General features: G+C 43.3%; 1 pseudogene; it reads left to right on the top strand.

Moving 5' to 3' along the window:
* Window positions 1–7,212: 7,212 nt before the first annotated feature.
* Window positions 7,213–11,858, top strand: LOC140389118 (E3 ubiquitin-protein ligase TRIM39 pseudogene; annotated as a pseudogene).
* Window positions 11,859–25,241: the final 13,383 nt, after the last annotated feature.

The raw sequence follows: 25,241 nt of genomic DNA, 5'->3' as shown, positions 1-25,241 counted from the left end.
GGAGGAGTTGGGGGAGAGATTAGGTGGAGAGTGAGGTGCTGGGTGGGGTGAATTTGACCTCTTGTGCGAGACTGAGTTTGATACAGTTAAAGGTGGGATCCAGTGAGTTACAGACTGGAATCTAATCGAGAGGTAGAGATGGTTTATATATAGAATAATGGATGCCTGGGAGTGAGTTGCAGACTGGAATCTAATCGAGGGGTTCAGATGGTTTAGAGATAGAATAATGGATACCTGGGAGGGAGTTACAGACTGGAATCTAATCGAGGGGTTCAGATGGTTTATATATAGAATAATGGATACCTGGGAGTGAGTTACAGACTGGAATCTAATCGAGGGGTTCAGATGGTTTAGAGATAGAATAATGGATACCTGGGAGTGAGTTACAGACTGTAATCTAATCGAGGGGTTCAGATGGTTTATATATAGAATAATGGATGCCTGGGGGTGAGTTACAGACTGGAATCTAATCGAGGGGTTCAGATGGTTTAGAGATAGAATAATGGATACCTGGGAGGGAGTTACAGACTGGAATCTAATCGAGGGGTTCAGATGGTTTATATATAGAATAATGGATACCTGGGAGTGAGTTACAGACTGTAATCTAATCGAGGGGTTCAGATGGTTTATATATAGAATAATGGATGCCTGGGGGTGAGTTACAGACTGGAATCTAATCGAGGGGTTCAGATGGTTGAGGTATAGAATAATGGATACCTGGGAGTGAGTTACAGACTGGAATCTAATCGAGGGGTTCAGATGGTTTATATATAGAATAATGGATACCTGGGAGTGAGTTACAGACTGTAATCTAATCGAGGGGTTCAGATGGTTTATATATAGAATAATGGATACCCGGGAGTGAGTCACAGACTGGAATCTAATCGAGGGGTTCAGATGGTTTATATATAGAATAATGGATGCCTGGGGGTGAGTTACAGACTGGAATCAAATCGAGGGGTTCAGATGGTTTATATATAGAATAATGGATACCTGGGAGTGAGTTACAGACTGGAATCTAATCGAGGGGTTCAGATGGTTTATATATAGAATAATGAATACCTGGGAGTGAGTTACAGATTGGAATCTAATCGAGGGGTTCAGATGGTTTATATATAGAAAAATGGATACCCGGGAGTGAGTTACAGACTGGAATCTAATCGAGGGGTTCAGATGGTTTATATAGAGAATAATGGATACCTGGGAGTGAGTTACAGACTGGAATCTAATCGAGGGGTTCAGATGGTTTATATATAGAATAATGGATCCCTGGGAGTGAGTTACAGACTGGAATCTAATCGAGGGGTTCAGATGGTTTATATAGAGAATAATGGATACCTGGGAGTGAGTTACAGACTGGAATCTAATCGAGGGGTTCAGATGGTTTATATAGAGAATAGTGGGCAGCACTGTAGCACAGTGGTTAGCACTGTTGCTACACAGCTCCAGGGTCCCAGGTGCGATTCCCTGCTTGGGGCACCGTCTGTGTGGAGTCCACACATTCTCCCTGTGTCGGTGTGGGTTTCCTCCGGGTGCTCCGCCTCCCACAGGTCCCGAAAGATGTGCTGTTAGTTAATTTGGATATTCTGAATTCTCCCTCTGTGTACCCGAACAGGCGCCGGAATGTGGCGATAAGGGGCTTTTCACAGTAACTTCATTGCAGTGTTAATGTAAGCCGACTTGCGACAATAATAAAGATTATTATTATTATATTTATGGCCTCACTCAAATCCGGCCTCCAACTGAAAGGCAGCTGACAGTGCAAGTGGACATTCACAGTACTGCCAGCAGATGGCGGCGCTGCTCCATGTCAAGCCCTTCCAGCCAACCTGGGGAAAGTGTGGGTCAGGATGAGAGAGATCAAGGGGGGGATTTCAGGAAGCGCTTCTTCACACAAAGGTTATAAAACCAATGTGAGTAAATGGTTCAGATACAGATCAGCTATGAGCTGACTGAATGGTGGAACAGGCTGGAGGGGCTCAATACCCAACATGTTCTGTAAAATTATCCACTTTGACACGAGGATCTCAGGATATCTTTAAAAGATGAGAGACTGATAAATATTGGGAGACAGAAGGATTTTTGTATCCATGAAGTAGGAAAAGTTTTTTTAATGTATTTTATTCCAAATAAATTAAATAATACAAAAACATCAGCAACCTGGGGAACATCCTCCCCAGCACACAATGTTACAATCTGTACAAATGTTTCCATTTTACACATTCCCGCCCGCGCGACGGACAATTCCTCAAACGTGGCCACTGACGATCCCCACCGTGTGGAGATCAGAATCCCCTCAGATATGGGAGTCACTGGGAAATCCAATCGGGAATTCAGGAGAAACATCTTTACCCAGAGAGTGATTAGAATGAGGAGGTCACTGCCCTTCACTGAGAACAGGGCAGGGGACGCGGTTCAAATAGAGGGAGTGTGTCCTTGCCCACCAGTTCAGGGCTGGACTCACTCTGACTGGGTTTGGGGATGGAGACGAGGCCCTTGTTTCAGGTGAAGCAATATTTTAAATCCAGGCTCGATGTACTCACAGTGACTCCCAGTGGGGGCCAATGGAAAGGGATATTGTCCAGAATGTTCAACAAGAGGCTGATTCACTGTCTCCCATTGAGTGCTGCCACCCCAGTCGAATACCGTTTTCATGAGCATCACTGTCTCAGTGACATGTCTTGTGAGATGATCACTAACTGTGGGTGAGGCAATAGCAGAATCAGCTTCACGATTTGTTCAAACTAACAGAAGATTAACAAGCGGATGGAGCAGGAGGTGAACAGGAATTTAAAGATGTTATTGTGCAGTCGCTGTCCCAGTTCCTGATGTGTAAATGTGATCTAGTGACTGACAGAGCCTGTCCCTTCATCACTCTCCAGTAAATGGAAGCTCTGCCCAGGTAGGGTGAATGTGTGTGTGAGTGTGTCTCTGAGTGTGTTTGTATATGTGTGTGCCTGTCTGTCTGTCTGTGTGTGTGTCAGGTTCTGGGTCTGTGTGTGTGTTTGCATCTGTCTTTGTGTCTGTGTGCGTGCGTCTGTGTGTGTGTGAGGGTGTGTGTCAGGGTCTCTGACTGGGACTGCAGACTCCCCTCAGGACAGTTTCCAGCACAAACACTTTGATTCAGTCAGAGGCAACAACAAATTACATTTATATAGCGCCTTCAATGCAGTAAAACATCCAAAGGGACTCGACAGCAGCGTAAATCGGACAACAATACTGAGACTGAATCTGTTGTTCGAGACGCTTCTCCCCACAGGCAGAGAATGTGCAGCATCTGAGAAATAAGCAGCTCCAACACAGCGTTGTTCCTCTTCACTCCAGTTACACAAACTCGGCACCAACTTTCCATCTTCCTGTCCAGAAGCTGATCGGAGAGGTTCAGGCAGGATTGAGGGGGGAAAGATGGGCCCGGATTTGGGAGCGAGAAAGAGACTCTCCAGGAATTTGGGGAACAAGGGGGAGGTTGGAGATGGGGGTGGACATTTTCGAAAAGATGTTTTTTGTAAGAATGAGGGTCAGATGGGGACAGGTTGGAGAGAGGATAAGGAGGGGCTCAGGGGTGAGGGAGGGGCTCCAGACACAATAAAGGGGTAAGTTTGATTTAATTCTAAAGTTCCTGACACTGAGTGTGTCACTGATCAGTTGAAGTGAAATCCAGGAAGTGCAGCCCTGAACAGGAATTGAAAATGAAAGAGCTGGAACAGGGAAGGATAGAGAGTCTCTGAGCACTGGGATGGCATCTCCAGATCTCACACAGGAACTAACCTGTCCCATCTGTCTGGAGATATTCACCCAGCCGGTGTTTCTGGAATGTGGACATCATTTCTGCAGCTCCTGCATCTCTCAGAGTTGGCAAAAGGTCCCGGGCGATGTTTCCTGCCCCCAGTGTCGACAGGTCTTCACCCAGAGGAACGTCAGGCCCGCTCTCACCCTGATTAACGTCGTGGAAAAGTTCAGAGAGCTGAAGGTGAAGGTGACACTGCCACAGGAGGAGTTTTACTGTCAGGAACACGAGGAGAAGCTGAAACTCTTCTGTGAAGATGAACACAAAGCGATCTGTCTGGTGTGTGGGATGTCCAAAGCTCATAAGACGCACAGTGTGCTCCCAATAAAGGAGGCAGCCCAGATATACAAGGTACTGGATCACTGCTACTGACACAGGTAGATTGGGAAGAGGGACAGGGTGTAAGTAATAGAGAGAGAGAGTGTTTGTAGAATGTGGGGAGGGGAAGAGAGGGCAGGAGAGAAAGGGGAACTAACCTGGAGGAGGATAATTGCAACAAACAGAATTAACCCACAGCTTCTACTTTGTTTATTGAGTGTCAATCCTGAGAATATCTCCTTCTCTACCTCACTAGTCTCACTCTATTTAAAACAGCAAACTCCTCCCGAATGTGACAATGATTGTTTCCTTTGACAAACCCCTTTGTGTCCTTCCTGTCTCAGAACAAGTTAGAAACATCATTGGAAACTCTGCAGAAGCAAATGGACCTCAGTCTCCACAGTAAAAGAGAACGAGAGGATGGGATTTTACACATGAAGGTAGGAGAGTGTCCTTTAGGCTTTGTGTAAACTTCCCTGTGTTTGTTATTGAGAGTGAGTGAGCTTCTCACACAGTCAGAGAGAGAGTTTTACTGAATAAAATGCTGCTGCTCCAACGTACACTGCGAGCTGCTCCCCGAACTGCAATATAAGGGAGCGTCTGTAAACTGCAGATCATTATGACAATGTGAAAATGTCTTATTTTCTCTCTCAAATCAATCACATCAATTGATTAAATAAATCTTGTCTGTAGCTCACTCCCAGGTATCCATTATTCTATATATAAACCATCTGAACTCCTCGATTAGATTCCAGTCTGTAACTCACTCCCAGGTATCCATTATTCTATAAATAAACCATCTGAACCCCTCAATTAGATTGCAATCTGTAACTTACTCCCAGGTATCCATTATTCTATACATGAACCATCTGAACCCCTCGAACAGATTCCAGTCTGTAACACACTCCCAGGTATGCATTATTCCATATATAAACCATCTGAAACCCTCGATTAAATTCCAGTCTGTAACTCACTCCCAGGTATCCATTATTCTATATATAAACCATCTGAACCCCTCGATTAAATTCCAGTCTGTAATTCACACCTTGATGGTTCTTATTTAGGATTAACCGTTGGAATCACTTTATAATGTTTGTTTGTGACTCACTCCCACAGACCCAATATTCCATCAAATTATTGAGCCGGTAGTGAGCTGTTATTATTTGTTAGGTGTACTGGATGAAAATTGTTTTCCTATATCCCAGTGGACAGAGACCAGGGACACTGGGATTATAAACGTTGTTTATTCCGTTCTGTATTCAATCTGTTCCAGGCTGAAGTTGACAGACTGAGAAATGAAATCAACAGTGAATTTGAAAAGATGCACAAGTTCCTGGTTGAGAAGGAGGAGCTGCTGAAAGCAGAGTTGGAGAGAAAAAGCAATAAAGTGTTCGAGGAAATGGAGAGCAATTTAACCAAAACCATGGATGAATTGTCTTCTCTTGAAGGAGCAATAAGAGATCTAAAATCAAGGCTGGCGGTACAAGAGGCCCCAGAGTTCCTCAAGGTACAAAATCTCTTTGTCTTGTCCAGTGAAACATTCCAGAGACTGAGGGCGGGCACTCTGACCTTTAACCTCTGGGATTGGGCAAGGCCTCAGTCTGATTGGTTGGGTGATTGTTTCTTTCTGCTGTCAGTAAGGGTCTAATGGGAAATGAGGTGAGAGAATCTCAATGTGATTCCTATACTCAGTGTAACCACGGCACTGATTGATGATTGGACTCAGAGAGAGCTGGGCTGGGAACTGGAGACGTTTACACTGCTGCAGATGGAGTTCTACTGAGGACGGGGTTAAGATGCGTTGTTAAAGTGGAGTCGGTGGATCTTTATTGAGTTGTGGGTTTTGCTGTTCCTGATCCTGCGAACCCTGGATTCAAATGAAGCCTTAGCCAGCAATAGTGTTGGGATTAATATCGGGGGTGGACAAGAGACACAAATTAGAGGATGTCTCGGAGGGTTGTGGAGCTGGAGGAGGTTACAGAGACAGGGAGGAGTGAGGCCAGGGAGGAATTTGAAAACAAGGATGAGAATTTTCAACATCAATACGTTGTTGAACCGGGAGCCAATGTAGTTCACCAACCACAGGGGTGATGGGGGCTACGGTTAGAGAGATAAGAGTGGGAACTGGTGCGGGCAGAACACCCAGCTGGACAACAGTGGAGAGGCAGTGGAGGAGGATGGTGTGATCGACCGTGTCAAAGGCTGCAGACTGATGGAGAATAATGAGGAGGCGAGAGGGGTGAAGATGTAGATTTAAAGGAGAGACAATCCCGCTAACATGGGGACCAGGAGGGGAGGTTGGGAGATCAGTAGTTTTTGGGAAGAGGATGGAGGGGACTGGAGGTGGGTCTGATGACCAGGATGAGCTCAGAGAGGGAATGAAAGGAAAAAGTAAAAGTTATTTTCTATCTGATTCCTTGTCTCAATTCTGTCCCTCTTCATAATTTCTAATCGAGATTTACAACAACAAGAACTCTTTAATCTGACTCGATCACATCTATTCTGTTTCTTTCCCCTCAGGATATTCAGGACCTGTTGATGAGGTAAGCAGGTTTAAAGAAACAATTTTGTGATATGATCACTGCTGTCTCTCTAACACACACTGATTTCCAGACCTGTTTTTACAGGAGTCAGATGGAGTTTGACAAGCCTGGAACTGTCTCCACTCAGTTACCTGCGGATATCGCTGGTGAACCAGTCAAATACATCAAAGTGTGGAGGGAAATGAGAGCAGCGATTTCTCCAGGTATCATTCTCTGTATATTACCGTCTCCCTGCTGTTATCCACGTGATTAATGAGGTTTGACACACTGATGAAATGATCATAAGATCAGAAGGAATAAGAACAGGAGCGGTCCAGCCCAGTGAACCTGCTCTGATTTTTGATAAGATCATGTCTGATCGAATTGTGGCCTTTACTCCACTTTCCTGCCTGTCCCAGATGACCCTTAACCCCCTTGTTGATCAACAATCTATCGAACTCGGTCATGAATCAATGGCCCAGCCTCTGCTGGTCTCTGTGGTAGAGAATTCCAAAGACTAATAACCCTCTCCGAGATGGAATTCCTCATCTAACACAGGAATAGTCCTGGAGGATTGCAAATGTGATGCCGTTGTTTCAGAAAGGGGCAAAGGTTAACCCAGGAAAGTACAGACCTGTCAGTTTGACATCAGCAGTGGGAAAACTGATAGAGGCGATAATATGAGATGAGAAAAATATGCACTTCGAGAAAAATTAATTAATATTAGCCAGTCCTCATGGCTTTGTCAAGGGCAGGCCATGTCTGCCAAATGTAATTGAGTTATTTGACAAGGTGACACAGGTAGTGGATGAGGGTAGTGCTGTGGATGTTGTATATTTGTACTTTGAGAAAGCATTTGATACAGTGCCACATGGCAGGTTGGTTAGCAGATTAAAAATGTTTGGGATTGAAGGGTCCTGGGCTGCATGGATTGGAAATTGGTTAAAAGATAGGAGACAGAGGGTAGGTATAGATGGCCATTTCTCAGACTGGAGACGAGTTGCAAGTGGTGTTCCCCAGGGCTCAGTGTTGGGACACTTGCTTTTTACGATTGATATAAATGATTTAGAGTTGCGTGTTGAGGGTAAAATCTCTAAATTTGTAGATGACACTAAGCTCGGGAGAATACCGAATTGTGACGATGACGCTGGGCGACTTCAGAGGGACATTGACAAGTTGGCCAATGGGTCGATACCTGGCAGATGAATTTCAATGCAGGGAAATGTGAGGTAATTCATTTTAGTAGAAGAATCATGGGGAGACAATATAGGCTCAATGGTACAACTTTGAGGGGAGTACAGGAGCAGAGGGACCTCAGGATTCAAGTGCATAATTCTCTGAAGGGGGCCTGGCAAGTTGAAAGAGTTGTTAAGAAGGCTAAATGGATCCTTGGGTTTATAAATAGAGGCACAGAGTATAAAAGCAAAGATGTGATGCTGCACCACTACAAATCATTGGTCGAGTATTGTGTTCAGTTCTGGGCACATTATTTAAGGAAAGATGTTAAAGCCCTTGAGAGAGTGCAAAGGAGATTTACTAGGATGATACCAGCAGTGAGGAATTTTAGATACAAGGAAATATTGGGGAAAATTGGGCTTGTTCTCCAGAGCAGAGAAGATTAAGAAGTGACCTTATTGAGGTGTTCAAAATTATCAACAGTTTTGACAAGGAGACTCTGTTTCCACTGGTTGGTAAGTCAGTGACTAGGAGTCACAATTTCAAGATGGCCAGCAAGAGAGCTAGGAGTGAGGTGAGGAGAAACGTCTTTACTCATGGGGCAGCACGGCAGCCTTGTGGATAGCACAATTGCTTCACAGCTCCAGGGTCCCAGGTTCGATTCCGGCTTGGGTCACTGTCTGTGCGGAGTCTGCACATCCTCCCCGTGTGTGCGTGGGTTTCCTCCGGGTGCTCCGGTTTCCTCCCACAGTCCAAAGATGTGCGGGTTAGGTGGATTGGCCATGATAAATTGCCCTTAGTGTCCAAAATTGCCCGTGGGGCTACTGGGTTATGGGGATAGGGTGGCGGTGTTGACCTTGGGTAGGGTGCTCTTTCCAAGAACCGGTGCAGACTCGATGGGCTGAATGGCCTCCTTCTGCTCTGTAAATTCTATGATAATGATCTACTCAGAGAGTTGTTGGGAATTGGAATGTGGTACATGGGAGAGTGGTGGAGGCGGATTCCACAGGAGGTTTCAAAAGAGAGCTGGATATATATTTGAATGTGCCGAATTTAGGGGACCACGGAGACAGGGCTGGAGAATGGGACTAGCTGGGCCGCTCTTTTGGGAGCTGGTACGGACATGATGGGCCGAATGGCATCCTTCTGTGCTGTAAATAGCAACATCTCTGTCTTAAATAGAGGCCCCTTCATTTGATGCTGTGTCGCCTACACCTCGCTTACCCCAGAGATCAAACATCCTCCCAGCATCTACCCTGACGAAGGAATCCCTCAGAATGTTATGTTTCAATAAGATAACCTTTTATTCTTCTAAACTCCAGTGAGTACAGACCAACCTGTTCAACCTTTCCACATAAGGCAATCCCTTCATCCCAGGAATCAGCCCAGTGAATCTTCTCTGAACTGTGTCCAATGAGAGTCTCTCCCTCCTGATGTAAGGAGATCAGATCTGAACACAGTACTCAAGCTGCAGTCTCACCAATCCCCTGTACAGTTGCAGCACGTCTTCCCTACTCTACACTCCATCCCTTTTCCAATAAAGGCCAACATTCCATTCGCCTTCCTCATTCCTTGCTGTACCTGGACACTAACATTTAGTGATTGATGTACAAGGTCCCCCAGATCCCGCTGTACTGCAGCATTCTGCCGTCTCTTTCTGTTGAAGGGACTGTTTAGCACAGGGCTAAATCGCTGGCTTTGAAAGCAGACCGAGGCAGGCCAGCAGCACGGTTCGGTTCCCGTAACAGCCTCCCCGAACAGGCGCAGGAATGTGGCGACTAGGGGCTTTTCACAGAAACTTCATTTGAAGCCTACTTGTGACAATAAGCGATTTTCATTTCATTTTCATTTCATCTTCATTTCAAATCATTTGCTGATTTTCTATTCTTTCTGCCAAGGTGGACCACCTCACATTTTCCTACATTATACTCCATCTGCTAAATCTTTGTCCACTCACTTAACCGGTCTATATCCCTCCGCAGATGCTTTGTATCCTCCTCACAACTTCCCAACCAAACTTTCTGTCATCAGTAAATTTGGCTCCAGATTTGGTCTCTTCATCCAATCACTAATATAGATCAGAAACAATTGTGTCCCCATCACTGATCCGTGTGTCACTCCACTAGTCACAGTTTGCCAACCTGAAAATGAACCATTTATATTGGCTATGCCAGGTAGTTTGCCAATCCTCTATCCAACACCATGAACTCTTATATTGTGCAGTAATATTTTACATGAGGACATGTCGTTTGGAAATCCAAATACACAACATCTACTGGTTCACCTTTATCTACCCTGCTGGTCCCATACTCAGAAAGCTCTGATAAATGTCTCAAAAACAATCTTCATTTAACAAAACCGTGTGGACTCCGCCTGATTGTATGAAGATTTTCTAAATGTCTTGTGACTCCCTCCTTCACAATGGCATCGAGAGTTTCCAAATAACAGATTTGGCCCAAATCTTCCTGCTTTGTCTCCCTCCTTTTTTGAAACATTTCCAAACCGCTGGGACTTGTCCAGAATGGGGGGAATTTGGAAAGATTACAACCAATGCATCCACTTTCTCCAAAACCACTGCTTTAAAATCCTGGGTTGCCGGACATCAGGTCCAGGGGACAAGTTGCCTTTCATCCCAATAGTTTTCCAGATACTTTCTCTTTGGTGACCATGATTGATTTTAAGTTCCTCCCTCCCTTTTTCCCTCCTGCCTCTGTCCTGGGTCAGAAGCAGATGAGGGTCAACTTGTCTTAACCGAGGTCCTGGAGAGAGATGTTTATTCTCAGTGAATTGATGCTGATCTGTGCTGAGTGAATGGAGCTGAAGGAATGGGGAGAAATGTCTTCACACACTCTGGGCCCCCTCCCCCGCAGGCCATCGCCCTTCAACGCTGCGTTCCGGCCGGCTGAGAGCCGGTGTGGGCGGCGCCGGTGGGACTCGGCGTTCCCACGACGGCCGCTCGGCCCCTCCCGGCCCGAGAATCGGCGGGCCTGCCGCATACAGCGGCTCGCGACCGATGCCGAGCCAACCACGCCAGCGCCGCTCTGCAGAGAATCGCGTGCCGGCGTCAGGGGGGCGTGGCGCGATTCGCACCGCTCCCGGGGATTCTCCGGCCCGGCCCCGGGCTGAGAGAATCCCGTCCTCTGTCCCTGAGCTTCCACAGTTCCTGGGCGGAGGAAAGTGGTGATGTCCCATCACCGTCTGGACACGTCTCGTCATTCACTCCTGTTTTTCTCACAGTAACAGCTTCCCAATCATGTTCTCTTCCAGTTCCAGCATCTCTCACCCTGGACCCAGAGACGGCTAACAACTATCTCATCATTTCCCAGGATCTGACTAGTGTGAGGTTCGGAAATGAGGAGCAAGATCTCCCTGATCATCCGGGAAGATTTAATAATCACTTGTATGTTTTGAGCTCCCAGAGTTTCACATCAGGGAGACACTACTGGGAGGTGGGTCTTGGACACAAGCCTGGCTGGGTTGTGGGTGTCTGCAGAGAGTCTGTCAACAGGAAAGGAGAGATCATTCCTTCAACTGAGAATGGATTCTGGGTCATCGCCCAGTATCCTGACTGCAAATCATTGAAAATCCCGGATGTCATCTCCCAGCTGAAAGTGAAACCCCGGAAGTTGGGAATTTACCTGGATTATGAGGGAGGACAGGTGTCATTTTACGATGCTGAGGACATGTCTCACCTGTACACCTTCACTGACACATTCACCGAGAAACTCTACCCCACCTTTAATCCTTGTAATGATAAGTCTGGTGATAACCTTGATTCACTCACACTGCTCACTGGGTAACACAGTGGGACACGTTTTGGGAGGCCGGAGTTTTAGTGAGAAGCCTGATTCACTGTCTGAACAGCTCATGTTGTCCTGATTCTCTGCTGTGTGCTGTCAGGGGGTGAGTGTGTTTCTGTATTGTTTATTCTGTAAATTTAACTCAGATTCTCCACCCATCCCACTGTCCCTCTCTGAATATAATGGGACCCATAAACACTGGGCTGGTATAGAATGAAGCAAAATCTCCTGAATTGTGGTAACTGTGCCCAGCTCTCGAACAATTAATTGTGAATCTTTATTTTGTTTCCTCCCTTGAATAAATATTTTATTTGAAGACGGGACAGACACCTGGTGTGATGATTACTGATTCAGTGAATGAGCAGAAAGAATGTTTTCTCTCCTGTCTGGGATGTGGATGTCGCTGGCTGAGCCCTCGTTGCCCATCCCTAATTGCCCTTGAGAAGGTGGTGTAGGTACACCCACTGTGCTGTTAGGGAGGGAGTTCCAGGATTTTGACCCAGTGACAGTGAAGGAACGGCCGATATGTTTCCCAGTCGGGATGGTGAGTGACTGGAAGGGAACCTCCAGGTGGTGGTATCAGGAATGAGAATATCAGAATAGGTTCCGGAGTAGGACATGTGACCATTCAGTAAGATCCTGTCTGATCATCAACACCGACTCCACTTTCCCCTCCTATCCCTTCATTCTCTTTGCACTCAGGAATATATCGATCTCTGTGTGGAATATACTCACTGACATCTCACCGCGAGAGAGAATCCCAAAGATTCACAACTCTCTCTGAGGGAAGGAATTTCTCCTCATCTCAGTCTTAAATGGACGACCCTTTATCCTGATTCTGTGACCCCTCGTTCTAGACCAGTCTCAGCACCTACCCTGTCAGGCTCTCTGAGAATTGTTTATGTTTCAATAAGATCACCTCTTATTCTTTTAAACCTCAAAGAATATAGATCGATCCAACTCAATCCTTCCTCATATCAGGAAACCCTTTCATCCCAAGTATCAACTCCGAGAACCTTCATTGCTCCCTCTAAGGTAAGTACATGTTTCCTCAGGTACGGAGACTAAAACTGTCCACAGTCCTCCAGCTGTGACCACACTCAATCCATGTTACATTGCAGCAAGACTTATAGTCTTATACTTCAGCCCTGTTGTAATAAAGGCTAAGATACCATTTACCTTCCTCATAGTTCACTGTACCTGCTTGTTAACTTTCTCTGTTTTAGCTAATTTAGGGGGGTTGCCATTTAGGGTAGGTAGGGATAGGTTTAGGTATCTGGGGGTCCAGGTGACAGGGGAGTGGGCGACACAGCATAAGTGGAACTTAACAAAGTTGGTGGAGGAGATAAAGGAGGACTTTAGGAGGTGGGATACACAGCAGCTGATGCTGGCGGGAAGGGTCCAAGTGGTTAAGATGAATGTCTTGCCAAGGTTTTTATTTGTATTTCAGATGCTCCCGATTATTATTCCGAAGGCCTTCTTCCGGAGTTTGGTCAACATAATTTTGGAGTTTGTTTGGGCGGGGAAGGTGCCAAGGGTGAAGTGGGCCCTGATACAGAGGCAGGGAGAGAAAGGGGACTTGGCGTTACCGAACCTTCTGTACTATTATTGGGTGGTGAATGTGGAGAAAGTGAGGTGAGAGTGGGAGGGAGAGAGGCCGGAATGGGTTAGGATGGAGGAGGAGTCCTGTCGGGGGCCTAGCTTCAGGGCCACGGTAACGGTGGCACTACCGTTGTCACCGAGGAGATATATGGAGAGCCCGGTTGTACAGTCCACGGTTAGGGTGTGGAACCAGCTGAGGAGACAGTTTCGGATGGAGGGGATGTCGGTGCTAACACTGTTGTGTGTGAACCACGGATTCAAACCGGGGGAGATGGATGGCATGTACAGGAGGTGGAGAGAGGTGGGGTTGGTGAGGGCCAGGGATTTATATTTGGAGGAGAGGTTTGCCAGTCTGGAAGAGCTGCGGGAGAGGGGAGAGCTCCCGAGGGGAGTGATTTTAGGGATCTACAAGTGAGTGACTTCGCACAGAAGGTGTGGAAAGAGTTCCCCAGGCTGCCGAAGTATGTCCCATTGGAACGGCTGCTGCTTCCGGACATGGAGGAGGAGGGTAGGATTGGGGACATCTCCGGGTGGCTGGGGAAGCAGGGGGAATGCACGTGATGAGGATTCAGGAGAAATGGGAGGAGGAGTTGGGGGATAGGTTGGGGAGTGGGGAATGAGTCGCTGGGCGGGGTGAATTTGATCTCTTGTGCGTGGATGTTACAGACTGGAATCAAATCGGGGGGTTCAGATGGCTTATATATAGAATAATGGATACCTGGGAGTGAGTTACAGACTGGAATCTAATCGTGGGTTTCAGATGGTTTATATATAGAATAATGGATACCTGGGAGTGAGTTACAGACTGGAATCTAATCGAGGAGTTCAGATGGTTTATATATAGAATATTGGATACCTGGGAGTGAGTTACAGACTGGAATCTAATCGAGGGGTTCAGATGGTTTATATATAGAATAATGGATACCTGGGAGTGAGTTACAGACTGGAATCTAATCGAGGAGTTCAGATGGTTTATATATAGAATAATGGATACCTGGGTGCGAGTTACAGACTGGAATCTAATCGAGGAGTTCAGATGGTTTATATATAGAATAATGGATACCTGGGAGTGAGTTACAGACTGGAATCTAATCGAGGGGTTCAGATGGTTTATTTATAGAATAATGGATACCTGGGAGTGAGTTACAGACTGGAATCTAATCGAGGAGTTCAGATGGTTTATATATAGAATAATGGATACCTGGGAGTGAGTTACAGACTGGAATCTAATCGAGGAGTTCAGATGGTTTATATATAGAATAATGGATACCTGGGAGTGAGTTACAGACTGGAATCTCATCGAGGAGTTCAGATGGTTTATATATAGAATAATGGATATCTGGCAGTGAGTTACAGAGTGGAATCTAATCGAGGGGTTCAGGTGGTTTATATATAGAATAATGGATACCCTGGAGTGAGTTACAGACTGGAATCTAATCGAGGGGTTCAGATGGTTTACATATAGAATAATGGATACCTTGGAGTGAGTTACAGACTGGAATCTAATCGAGGGGTTCAGATGGTTTATATATAGAATAATGGATACCTGTAAGTGAGTTACAGACTGGAATCTAATCGAGGGGTACAGATGGTTTATATATAGAATAATAGATACCTGGGAGGGAGTTACAGACTGGAATCTAATCGAGGGTTTCAGATGGTTTATATATAGAATAATGGATTCCTGGGAGTGAGTTACAGACTGGAATCTAATCGAGGGGTTCAGATGGTTTATATATAGAATAATAGATACCTGGGAGGGAGTTACAGACTGGAATCTAATCGAGGGGTTCAGATGGTTTATATATAGAATAGTGGATACCTTGGAGTGAATTACAGACTGGAATCTAATCGAGGGGTTCAGATGGTTTATATATAGAATAGTGGATACCTTGGAGTGAATTACAGACTGGAATCTAATCGAGGGGGTTCAGATGGTTTATATATAGAATAATGGATACCTGGGAGTGAGTTACAGACTGGAATCTAATCGAGGGGTTCAGATGGTTTATATATAGAATAGTGGATACCTGGGAGTGAGTTACAGACTGGAATCTAACCGAGGGGTTCAGATGGTTTATATATAGAATAATGGATACCTGGGAGTGAGTTACAGACTGGAATCTAATCGCGGGGTTCAGATGGTTTATATATAGAATAATGGATACCTGGAAGTGAGTTACAGACTGGAATCTAATCGAGGGGTTCAGATGGTTTATATATAGAATAATGGATACCTGGGAGTGAGTTAGGGACTGGAATCTAATCGAGGGGTTCAGATGGTTTATATATAGAATAATGGATACCCGGGAGTGACTTACACACTGGAATCTAATCGAGGGTTCAGATGGTTTATATATAGAATAATGGATACCTGGGAGTGAGTTACAGACTGGAATCTAATCGAGGGGTTCAGATGGTTTATATATAGAATAATGGATACCTGGGGGTGAGTTACACACTGGAATCTAATCGAGGGGTTCAGATGGTTTATATATAGAATAATGGATACCCGGGAGTGAGTTACAGACTGGAATCTAATCGAGGGGTTCAGATGGTTTATATATAGAATAATGGATACCTGGGAGTGAGTTACAGACTGGAATCTAATCGAGGGGTTCAGATGGTTTATATATAGAATAATGGATACCTGGGAGTTACAGACTGGAATCTAATCGAGGGGTTCAGATGGTTTATATATAGAATAATGGATACCTGGGAGTGAGTTACAGACTGGAATCTAATCGAGGGGTTCAGATGGTTTATATAGAGAATAGTGGATACCTGGGAGTGAGTTACAGACTGGAATCTAATCGAGGGGTTCAGGTGGTTTATATATAGAATAATGGATACCTGGGAGTGAGTTACAGACTGGACTCTAATCGAGGGGTTCAGATGGTTTATATATAGAATAATGGATACCTGGGAGTGAGTTACAGACTGGAATCTAATCGAGGGGTTCAGATGGTTTATATATAGAATAATGGATACCTGTAAGTGAGTTACAGACTGGAATCTAATCGAGGGGTACAGATGGTTTATATATAGAATAATAGATACCTGGGAGGGAGTTACAGACTGGAATCTAATCGAGGGTTTCAGATGGTTTATATATAGAATAATGGATTCCTGGGAGTGAGTTACAGACTGGAATCTAATCGAGGGGTTCAGATGGTTTATATATAGAATAATAGATACCTGGGAGGGAGTTACAGACTGGAATCTAATCGAGGGGTTCAGATGGTTTATATATAGAATAGTGGATACCTTGGAGTGAATTACAGACTGGAATCTAATCGAGGGGTTCAGATGGTTTATATATAGAATAGTGGATACCTTGGAGTGAATTACAGACTGGAATCTAATCGAGGGGGTTCAGATGGTTTATATATAGAATAATGGATACCTGGCAGTGAGTTACAGACTGGAATCTAATCGAGGGGTTCAGATGGTTTATATATAGAATAGTGGATACCTGGGAGTGAGTTACAGACTGGAATCTAACCGAGGGGTTCAGATGGTTTATATATACAATAATGGATACCTGGGAGTGAGTTAGGGACTGGAATCTAATCGAGGGGTTCAGATGGTTTATATATAGAATAATGGATACCCGGGTGTGACTTACACACTGGAATCTAATCGAGGGTTCAGATGGTTTATATATAGAATAATGGATACCTGGGAGTGAGTTACAGACTGGAATCTAATCGAGGGGTTCAGATGGTTTATATATAGAATAATGGATACCTGGGGGTGAGTTACACACTGGAATCTAATCGAGGGGTTCAGATGGTTTATATATAGAATAATGGATACCCGGGAGTGAGTTACAGACTGGAATCTAATCGAGGGGTTCAGATGGTTTATATATAGAATAATGGATACCTGGGAGTGAGTTACAGACTGGAATCTAATCGAGGGGTTCAGATGGTTTATATATAGATTAATGGATACCTGGGAGTTACAGACTGGAATCTAATCGAGGGGTTCAGATGGTTTATATATAGAATAATGGATACCTGGGAGTGAGTTACAGTCTGGAATCTAATCGAGGGGTTCAGATGGTTTATATATTGAATAATGGATACCTGGGAGTGAGTTACAGACTGGAATCTAATCGAGGGGTTCAGATGGTTTATATATAGAATAATGGATACCTGGGAGTTACAGACTGGAATCTAATCGAGGGGTTCAGATGGTTTATATATAGAATAATGGATACCTGGGAGTTACAGACTGGAATCTAATCGAGGGGTTCAGATGGTTTATATAGAGAATAATAGATACCTGGGAGTTACAGACTGGAATCTAATCGAGGGGTTCAGATGGTTTATATATAGAATAATGGATACCTGGGAGTGAGTTACAGACTGGAATCTAATCGAGTGGTTCAGATGGTTTATATAGAGAATAATGGATACCTGGGAGTTACAGACTGGAATCTAATCGAGGGGTTCAGATGGTTTATATATAGAATAATGGATACCTGGGAGTTACAGACTGGAATCTAATCGAGGGGTTCAGATGGTTTATATATAGAATAATGGATACCTGGGAGTGAGTTACAGACTGGAATCTAATCGAGGGGTTCAGATGGTTTATATATAGAATAATGGATACCTGGGGGTGAGTTACACACTGGAATCTAATCGAGGGGTTCAGATGGTTTATATATAGAATAATGGATACCCGGGAGTGAGTTACAGACTGGAATCTAATCGAGGGGTTCAGATGGTTTATATATAGAATAATGGATACCTGGGAGTGAGTTACAGACTGGAATCTAATCGAGGGGTTCAGATGGTTTATATATAGAATAATGGATACCTGGGAGTTACAGACTGGAATCTAATCGAGGGGTTCAGATGGTTTATATATAGAATAATGGATACCTGGGAGTGAGTTACAGACTGGAATCTAATCGAGGGGTTCAGATGGTTTATATAGAGAATAGTGGATACCTGGGAGTGAGTTACAGACTGGAATCTAATCGAGGGGTTCAGGTGGTTTATATATAGAATAATGGATACCTGGGAGTGAGTTACAGACTGGACTCTAATCGAGGGGTTCAGATGGTTTATATATAGAATAATGGATACCTGGGAGTGAGTTACAGACTGGAATCTAATCGAGGGGTTCAGATGGTTTATATATAGAATAATGGATACCTGTAAGTGAGTTACAGACTGGAATCTAATCGAGGGGTACAGATGGTTTATATATAGAATAATAGATACCTGGGAGGGAGTTACAGACTGGAATCTAATCGAGGGTTTCAGATGGTTTATATATAGAATAATGGATTCCTGGGAGTGAGTTACAGACTGGAATCTAATCGAGGGGTTCAGATGGTTTATATATAGAATAATAGATACCTGGGAGGGAGTTACAGACTGGAATCTAATCGAGGGGTTCAGATGGTTTGTATATAGAATAGTGGATACCTTGGAGTGAATTACAGACTGGAATCTAATCGAGGGGTTCAGATGGTTTATATATAGAATAGTGGATACCTTGGAGTGAATTACAGACTGGAATCTAATCGAGGGGGTTCAGATGGTTTATATATAGAATAATGGATACCTGGCAGTGAGTTACAGACTGGAATCTAATCGAGGGGTTCAGATGGTTTATATATAGAATAGTGGATACCTGGGAGTGAGTTACAGACTGGAATCTAACCGAGGGGTTCAGATGGTTTATATATACAATAATGGATACCTGGGAGTGAGTTAGGGACTGGAATCTAATCGAGGGGTTCAGATGGTTTATATATAGAATAATGGATACCCGGGTGTGACTTACACACTGGAATCTAATCGAGGGTTCAGATGGTTTATATATAGAATAATGGATACCTGGGAGTGAGTTACAGACTGGAATCTAATCGAGGGGTTCAGATGGTTTATATATAGAATAATGGATACCTGGGGGTGAGTTACACACTGGAATCTAATCGAGGGGTTCAGATGGTTTATATATAGAATAATGGATACCCGGGAGTGAGTTACAGACTGGAATCTAATCGAGGGGTTCAGATGGTTTATATATAGAATAATGGATACCTGGGAGTGAGTTACAGACTGGAATCTAATCGAGGGGTTCAGATGGTTTATATATAGATTAATGGATACCTGGGAGTTACAGACTGGAATCTAATCGAGGGGTTCAGATGGTTTATATATAGAATAATGGATACCTGGGAGTGAGTTACAGACTGGAATCTAATCGAGGGGTTCAGATGGTTTATATATTGAATAATGGATACCTGGGAGTGAGTTACAGACTGGAATCTAATCGAGGGGTTCAGATGGTTTATATATAGAATAATGGATACCTGGGAGTTACAGACTGGAATCTAATCGAGGGGTTCAGATGGTTTATATATAGAATAATGGATACCTGGGAGTGAGTTACAGACTGGAATCTAATCGAGGGGTTCAGATGGTTTATATATAGAATAATGGATACCTGGGAGTGAGTTACAGACTGGAATCTAATCGAGGGGTTCAGATGGTTTATATACAGAATAATGGATACCTGGGAGTTACAGACTGGAATCTAATCGAGGGGTTCAGATGGTTTATATAGAGAATAATAGATACCTGGGAGTTACAGACTGGAATCTAATCGAGGGGTTCAGATGGTTTATGTATAGAATAATGGATACCTGGGAGTGAGTTACAGACTGGAATCTAATCGAGTGGTTCAGATGGTTTATATAGAGAATAATGGATACCTGGGAGTTACAGACTGGAATCTAATCGAGGGGTTCAGATGGTTTATATATAGAATAATGGATACCTGGGAGTTACAGACTGGAATCTAATCGAGGGGTTCAGATGGTTTATATATAGAATAATGGATACCTGGGAGTGAGTTACAGACTGGAATCTAATCGAGGGGTTCAGATGGTTTATATAGAGAATAATGGATACCTGGGAGTTACAGACTGGAATCTAATCGAGGGGTTCAGATGGTTTATATAGAGAATAGTGGATACCTGGGAGTGAGTTACAGACTGGAATCTAATCGAGTTCAGATGGTTTATATAGAGAATAGTGGATACCTGGGAGTGAGTTACAGACTGGAATCTAATCGAGGAGTTCAGATGGTTTATATATAGAATAGTGGATACCTGGGAGTGAGTTACAGACTGGAATCTAATCGAGGGGTTCAGATGGTTTATATATAGAATAATGGATACCTGGGAGTTACAGACTGGAATCTAATCGAGGGGTTCAGATGGTTTATATATAGAATAATGGATACCTGGGAGTGAGTTACAGACTGGAATCTAATCGAGGAGTTCAGATGGTTTATATATAGAATATTGGATACCTGGGGGTGAGTTACAGACTGGAATCTAATCGAGGGGTTCAGATGGTATATATATAGAATAATGGATACCTGGGAGTGAGTTACAGACTGGAATCTAATCGAGGAGTTCAGATGGTTTATATATAGAATAATGGATACCTGGGAGCGAGTTACAGACTGGAATCTAATCGAGGAGTTCAGATGGTTTATATATAGAATAATGGATACCTGGGAGTGAGTTACAGACTGGAATCTAATCGAGGGGTTCAGATGGTTTATTTGTAGAATAATGGATACCTGGGAGTGAGTTACAGACTGGAATCTAATCGAGGAGTTCAGATGGTTTATATATAGAATAATGGATACCTGGGAGTGAGTTACAGACTGGAATCTAATCGAGGAGTTCAGATGGTTTATATATAGAATAATGGATACCTGGGAGTGAGTTACAGACTGGAATCTCATCGAGGAGTTCAGATGGTTTATATATAGAATAATGGATACCTGGCAGTGAGTTACAGAGTGGAATCTAATCGAGGGGTTCAGGTGGTTTATATATAGAATAATGGATACCCTGGAGTGAGTTACAGACTGGAATCTAATCGAGGGGTTCAGATGGTTTACATATAGAATAATGGATACCTTGGAGTGAGTTACAGACTGGAATCTAATCGAGGGGTTCAGATGGTTTATATATAGAATAATGGATACCTGTAAGTGAGTTACAGACTGGAATCTAATCGAGGGGTACAGATGGTTTATATATAGAATAATAGATACCTGGGAGGGAGTTACAGACTGGAATCTAATCGAGGGTTTCAGATGGTTTATATATAGAATAATGGATTCCTGGGAGTGAGTTACAGACTGGAATCTAATCGAGGGGTTCAGATGGTTTATATATAGAATAATAGATACCTGGGAGGGAGTTACAGACTGGAATCTAATCGAGGGGTTCAGATGGTTTATATATAGAATAGTGGATACCTTGGAGTGAATTACAGACTGGAATCTAATCGAGGGGTTCAGATGGTTTATATATAGAATAGTGGATACCTTGGAGTGAATTACAGACTGGAATCTAATCGAGGGGGTTCAGATGGTTTATATATAGAATAATGGATACCTTTGAGTGAGTTACAGACTGGAATCTAATCGAGGGGTTCAGATGGTTTATATATAGAATAGTGGATACCTGGGAGTGAGTTACAGACTGGAATCTAACCGAGGGGTTCAGATGGTTTATATATAGAATAATGGATACCTGGGAGTGAGTTACAGACTGGAATCTAATCGCGGGGTTCAGATGGTTTATATATAGAATAATGGATACCTGGAAGTGAGTTACAGACTGGAATCTAATCGAGGGGTTCAGATGGTTTATATATAGAATAATGGATACCTGGGAGTGAGTTAGGGACTGGAATCTAATCGAGGGGTTCAGATGGTTTATATATAGAATAATGGATACCCGGGAGTGACTTACACACTGGAATCTAATCGAGGGTTCAGATGGTTTATATATAGAATAATGGATACCTGGGAGTGAGTTACAGACTGGAATCTAATCGAGGGGTTCAGATGGTTTATATATAGAATAATGGATACCTGGGGGTGAGTTACACACTGGAATCTAATCGAGGGGTTCAGATGGTTTATATATAGAATAATGGATACCCGGGAGTGAGTTACAGACTGGAATCTAATCGAGGGGTTCAGATGGTTTATATATAGAATAATGGATACCTGGGAGTGAGTTACAGACTGGAATCTAATCGAGGGGTTCAGATGGTTTATATATAGAATAATGGATACCTGGGAGTTACAGACTGGAATCTAATCGAGGGGTTCAGATGGTTTATATATAGAATAATGGATACCTGGGAGTGAGTTACAGACTGGAATCTAATCGAGGGGTTCAGATGGTTTATATAGAGAATAGTGGATACCTGGGAGTGAGTTACAGACTGGAATCTAATCGAGGGGTTCAGGTGGTTTATATATAGAATAATGGATACCTGGGAGTGAGTTACAGACTGGACTCTAATCGAGGGGTTCAGATGGTTTATATATAGAATAATGGATACCTGGGAGTGAGTTACAGACTGGAATCTAATCGAGGGGTTCAGATGGTTTATATATAGAATAATGGATACCTGTAAGTGAGTTACAGACTGGAATCTAATCGAGGGGTTCAGATGGTTTATATATAGAATAATAGATACCTGGGAGGGAGTTACAGACTGGAATCTAATCGAGGGTTTCAGATGGTTTATATATAGAATAATGGATTCCTGGGAGTGAGTTACAGACTGGAATCTAATCGAGGGGTTCAGATGGTTTATATATAGAATAGATACCTGGGAGGGAGTTACAGACTGGAATCTAATCGAGGGGTTCAGATGGTTTATATATAGAATAGTGGATACCTTGGAGTGAATTACAGACTGGAATCTAATCGAGGGGTTCAGATGGTTTATATATAGAATAGTGGATACCTTGGAGTGAATTACAGACTGGAATCTAATCGAGGGGGTTCAGATGGTTTATATATAGAATAATGGATACCTGGGAGTGAGTTACAGACTGGAATCTAATCGAGGGGTTCAGATGGTTTATATATAGAATAGTGGATACCTGGGAGTGAGTTACAGACTGGAATCTAACCGAGGGGTTCAGATGGTTTGTATATACAATAATGGATACCTGGGAGTGAGTTAGGGACTGGAATCTAATCGAGGGGTTCAGATGGTTTATATATAGAATAATGGATACCCGGGAGTGACTTACACACTGGAATCTAATCGAGGGTTCAGATGGTTTATATATAGAATAATGGATACCTGGGAGTGAGTTACAGACTGGAATCTAATCGAGGGGTTCAGATGGTTTATATATATAGAATAATGGATACCTGGGGGTGAGTTACACACTGGAATCTAATCGAGGGGTTCAGATGGTTTATATATAGAATAATGGATACCCGGGAGTGAGTTACAGACTGGAATCTAATCGAGGGGTTCAGATGGTTTATATATAGAATAATGGATACCTGGGAGTGAGTTACAGACTGGAATCTAATCGAGGGGTTCAGATGGTTTATATATAGAATAATGGATACCTGGGAGTTACAGACTGGAATCTAATCGAGGGGTTCAGATGGTTTATATATAGAATAATGGATACCTGGGAGTGAGTTACAGACTGGAATCTAATCGAGGGGTTCAGATGGTTTATATATTGAATAATGGATACCTGGGAGTGAGTTACAGACTGGAATCTAATCGAGGGGTTCAGATGGTTTATATATAGAATAATGGATACCTGGGAGTTACAGACTGGAATCTAATCGAGGGGTTCAGATGGTTTATATATAGAATAATGGATACCTGGGAGTGAGTTACAGACTGGAATCTAATCGAGGGGTTCAGATGGTTTATATATAGAATAATGGATACCTGGGAGTGAGTTACAGACTGGAATCTAATCGAGGGGTTCAGATGGTTTATATATAGAATAATGGATACCTGGGAGTGAGTTACAGACTGGAATCTAATCGAGGGGTTCAGATGGTTTATATATAGAATAATGGATACCTGGGAGTGAGTTACAGACTGGAATCTAATCGAGTGGTTCAGATGGTTTATATAGAGAATAATGGATACCTGGGAGTTACAGACTGGAATCTAATCGAGGGGTTCAGATGGTTTATATATAGAATAATGGATACCTGGGAGTTACAGACTGGAATCTAATCGAGTGGTTCAGATGGTTTATATAGAGAATAATGGATACCTGGGAGTTACAGACTGGAATCTAATCGAGGGGTTCAGATGGTTTATATATAGAATAATGGATACCTGGGAGTTACAGACTGGAATCTAATCGAGGGGTTCAGATGGTTTATATATAGAATAATGGATACCTGGGAGTGAGTTACAGACTGGAATCTAATCGAGGGGTTCAGATGGTTTATATAGAGAATAATGGATACCTGGGAGTTACAGACTGGAATCTAATCGAGGGGTTCAGATGGTTTATATAGAGAATAGTGGATACCTGGGAGTGAGTTACAGACTGGAATCTAATCGAGTTCAGATGGTTTATATAGAGAATAGTGGATACCTGGGAGTGAGTTACAGACTGGAATCTAATCGAGGAGTTCAGATGGTTTATATATAGAATAGTGGATACCTGGGAGTGAGTTACAGACTGGAATCTAACCGAGGGGTTCAGATGGTTTATATATACAATAATGGATACCTGGGAGTGAGTTAGGGACTGGAATCTAATCGAGGGGTTCAGATGGTTTATATATAGAATAATGGATACCCGGGAGTGACTTACACACTGGAATCTAATCGAGGGTTCAGATGGTTTATATATAGAATAATGGATACCTGGGAGTGAGTTACAGACTGGAATCTAATCGAGGGGTTCAGATGGTTTATATATATAGAATAATGGATACCTGGGGGTGAGTTACACACTGGAATCTAATCGAGGGGTTCAGATGGTTTATATATAGAATAATGGATACCCGGGAGTGAGTTACAGACTGGAATCTAATCGAGGGGTTCAGATGGTTTATATATAGAATAATGGATACCTGGGAGTGAGTTACAGACTGGAATCTAATCGAGGGGTTCAGATGGTTTATATATAGAATAATGGATACCTGGGAGTTACAGACTGGAATCTAATCGAGGGGTT

Source organism: Scyliorhinus torazame, chromosome 14, assembly GCF_047496885.1.
Source record: "Scyliorhinus torazame isolate Kashiwa2021f chromosome 14, sScyTor2.1, whole genome shotgun sequence".
In the NCBI taxonomy this organism is placed as follows: Eukaryota; Metazoa; Chordata; class Chondrichthyes; order Carcharhiniformes; family Scyliorhinidae; genus Scyliorhinus; species Scyliorhinus torazame.
This window is presented reverse-complemented; position numbering and strand designations above follow the sequence as displayed.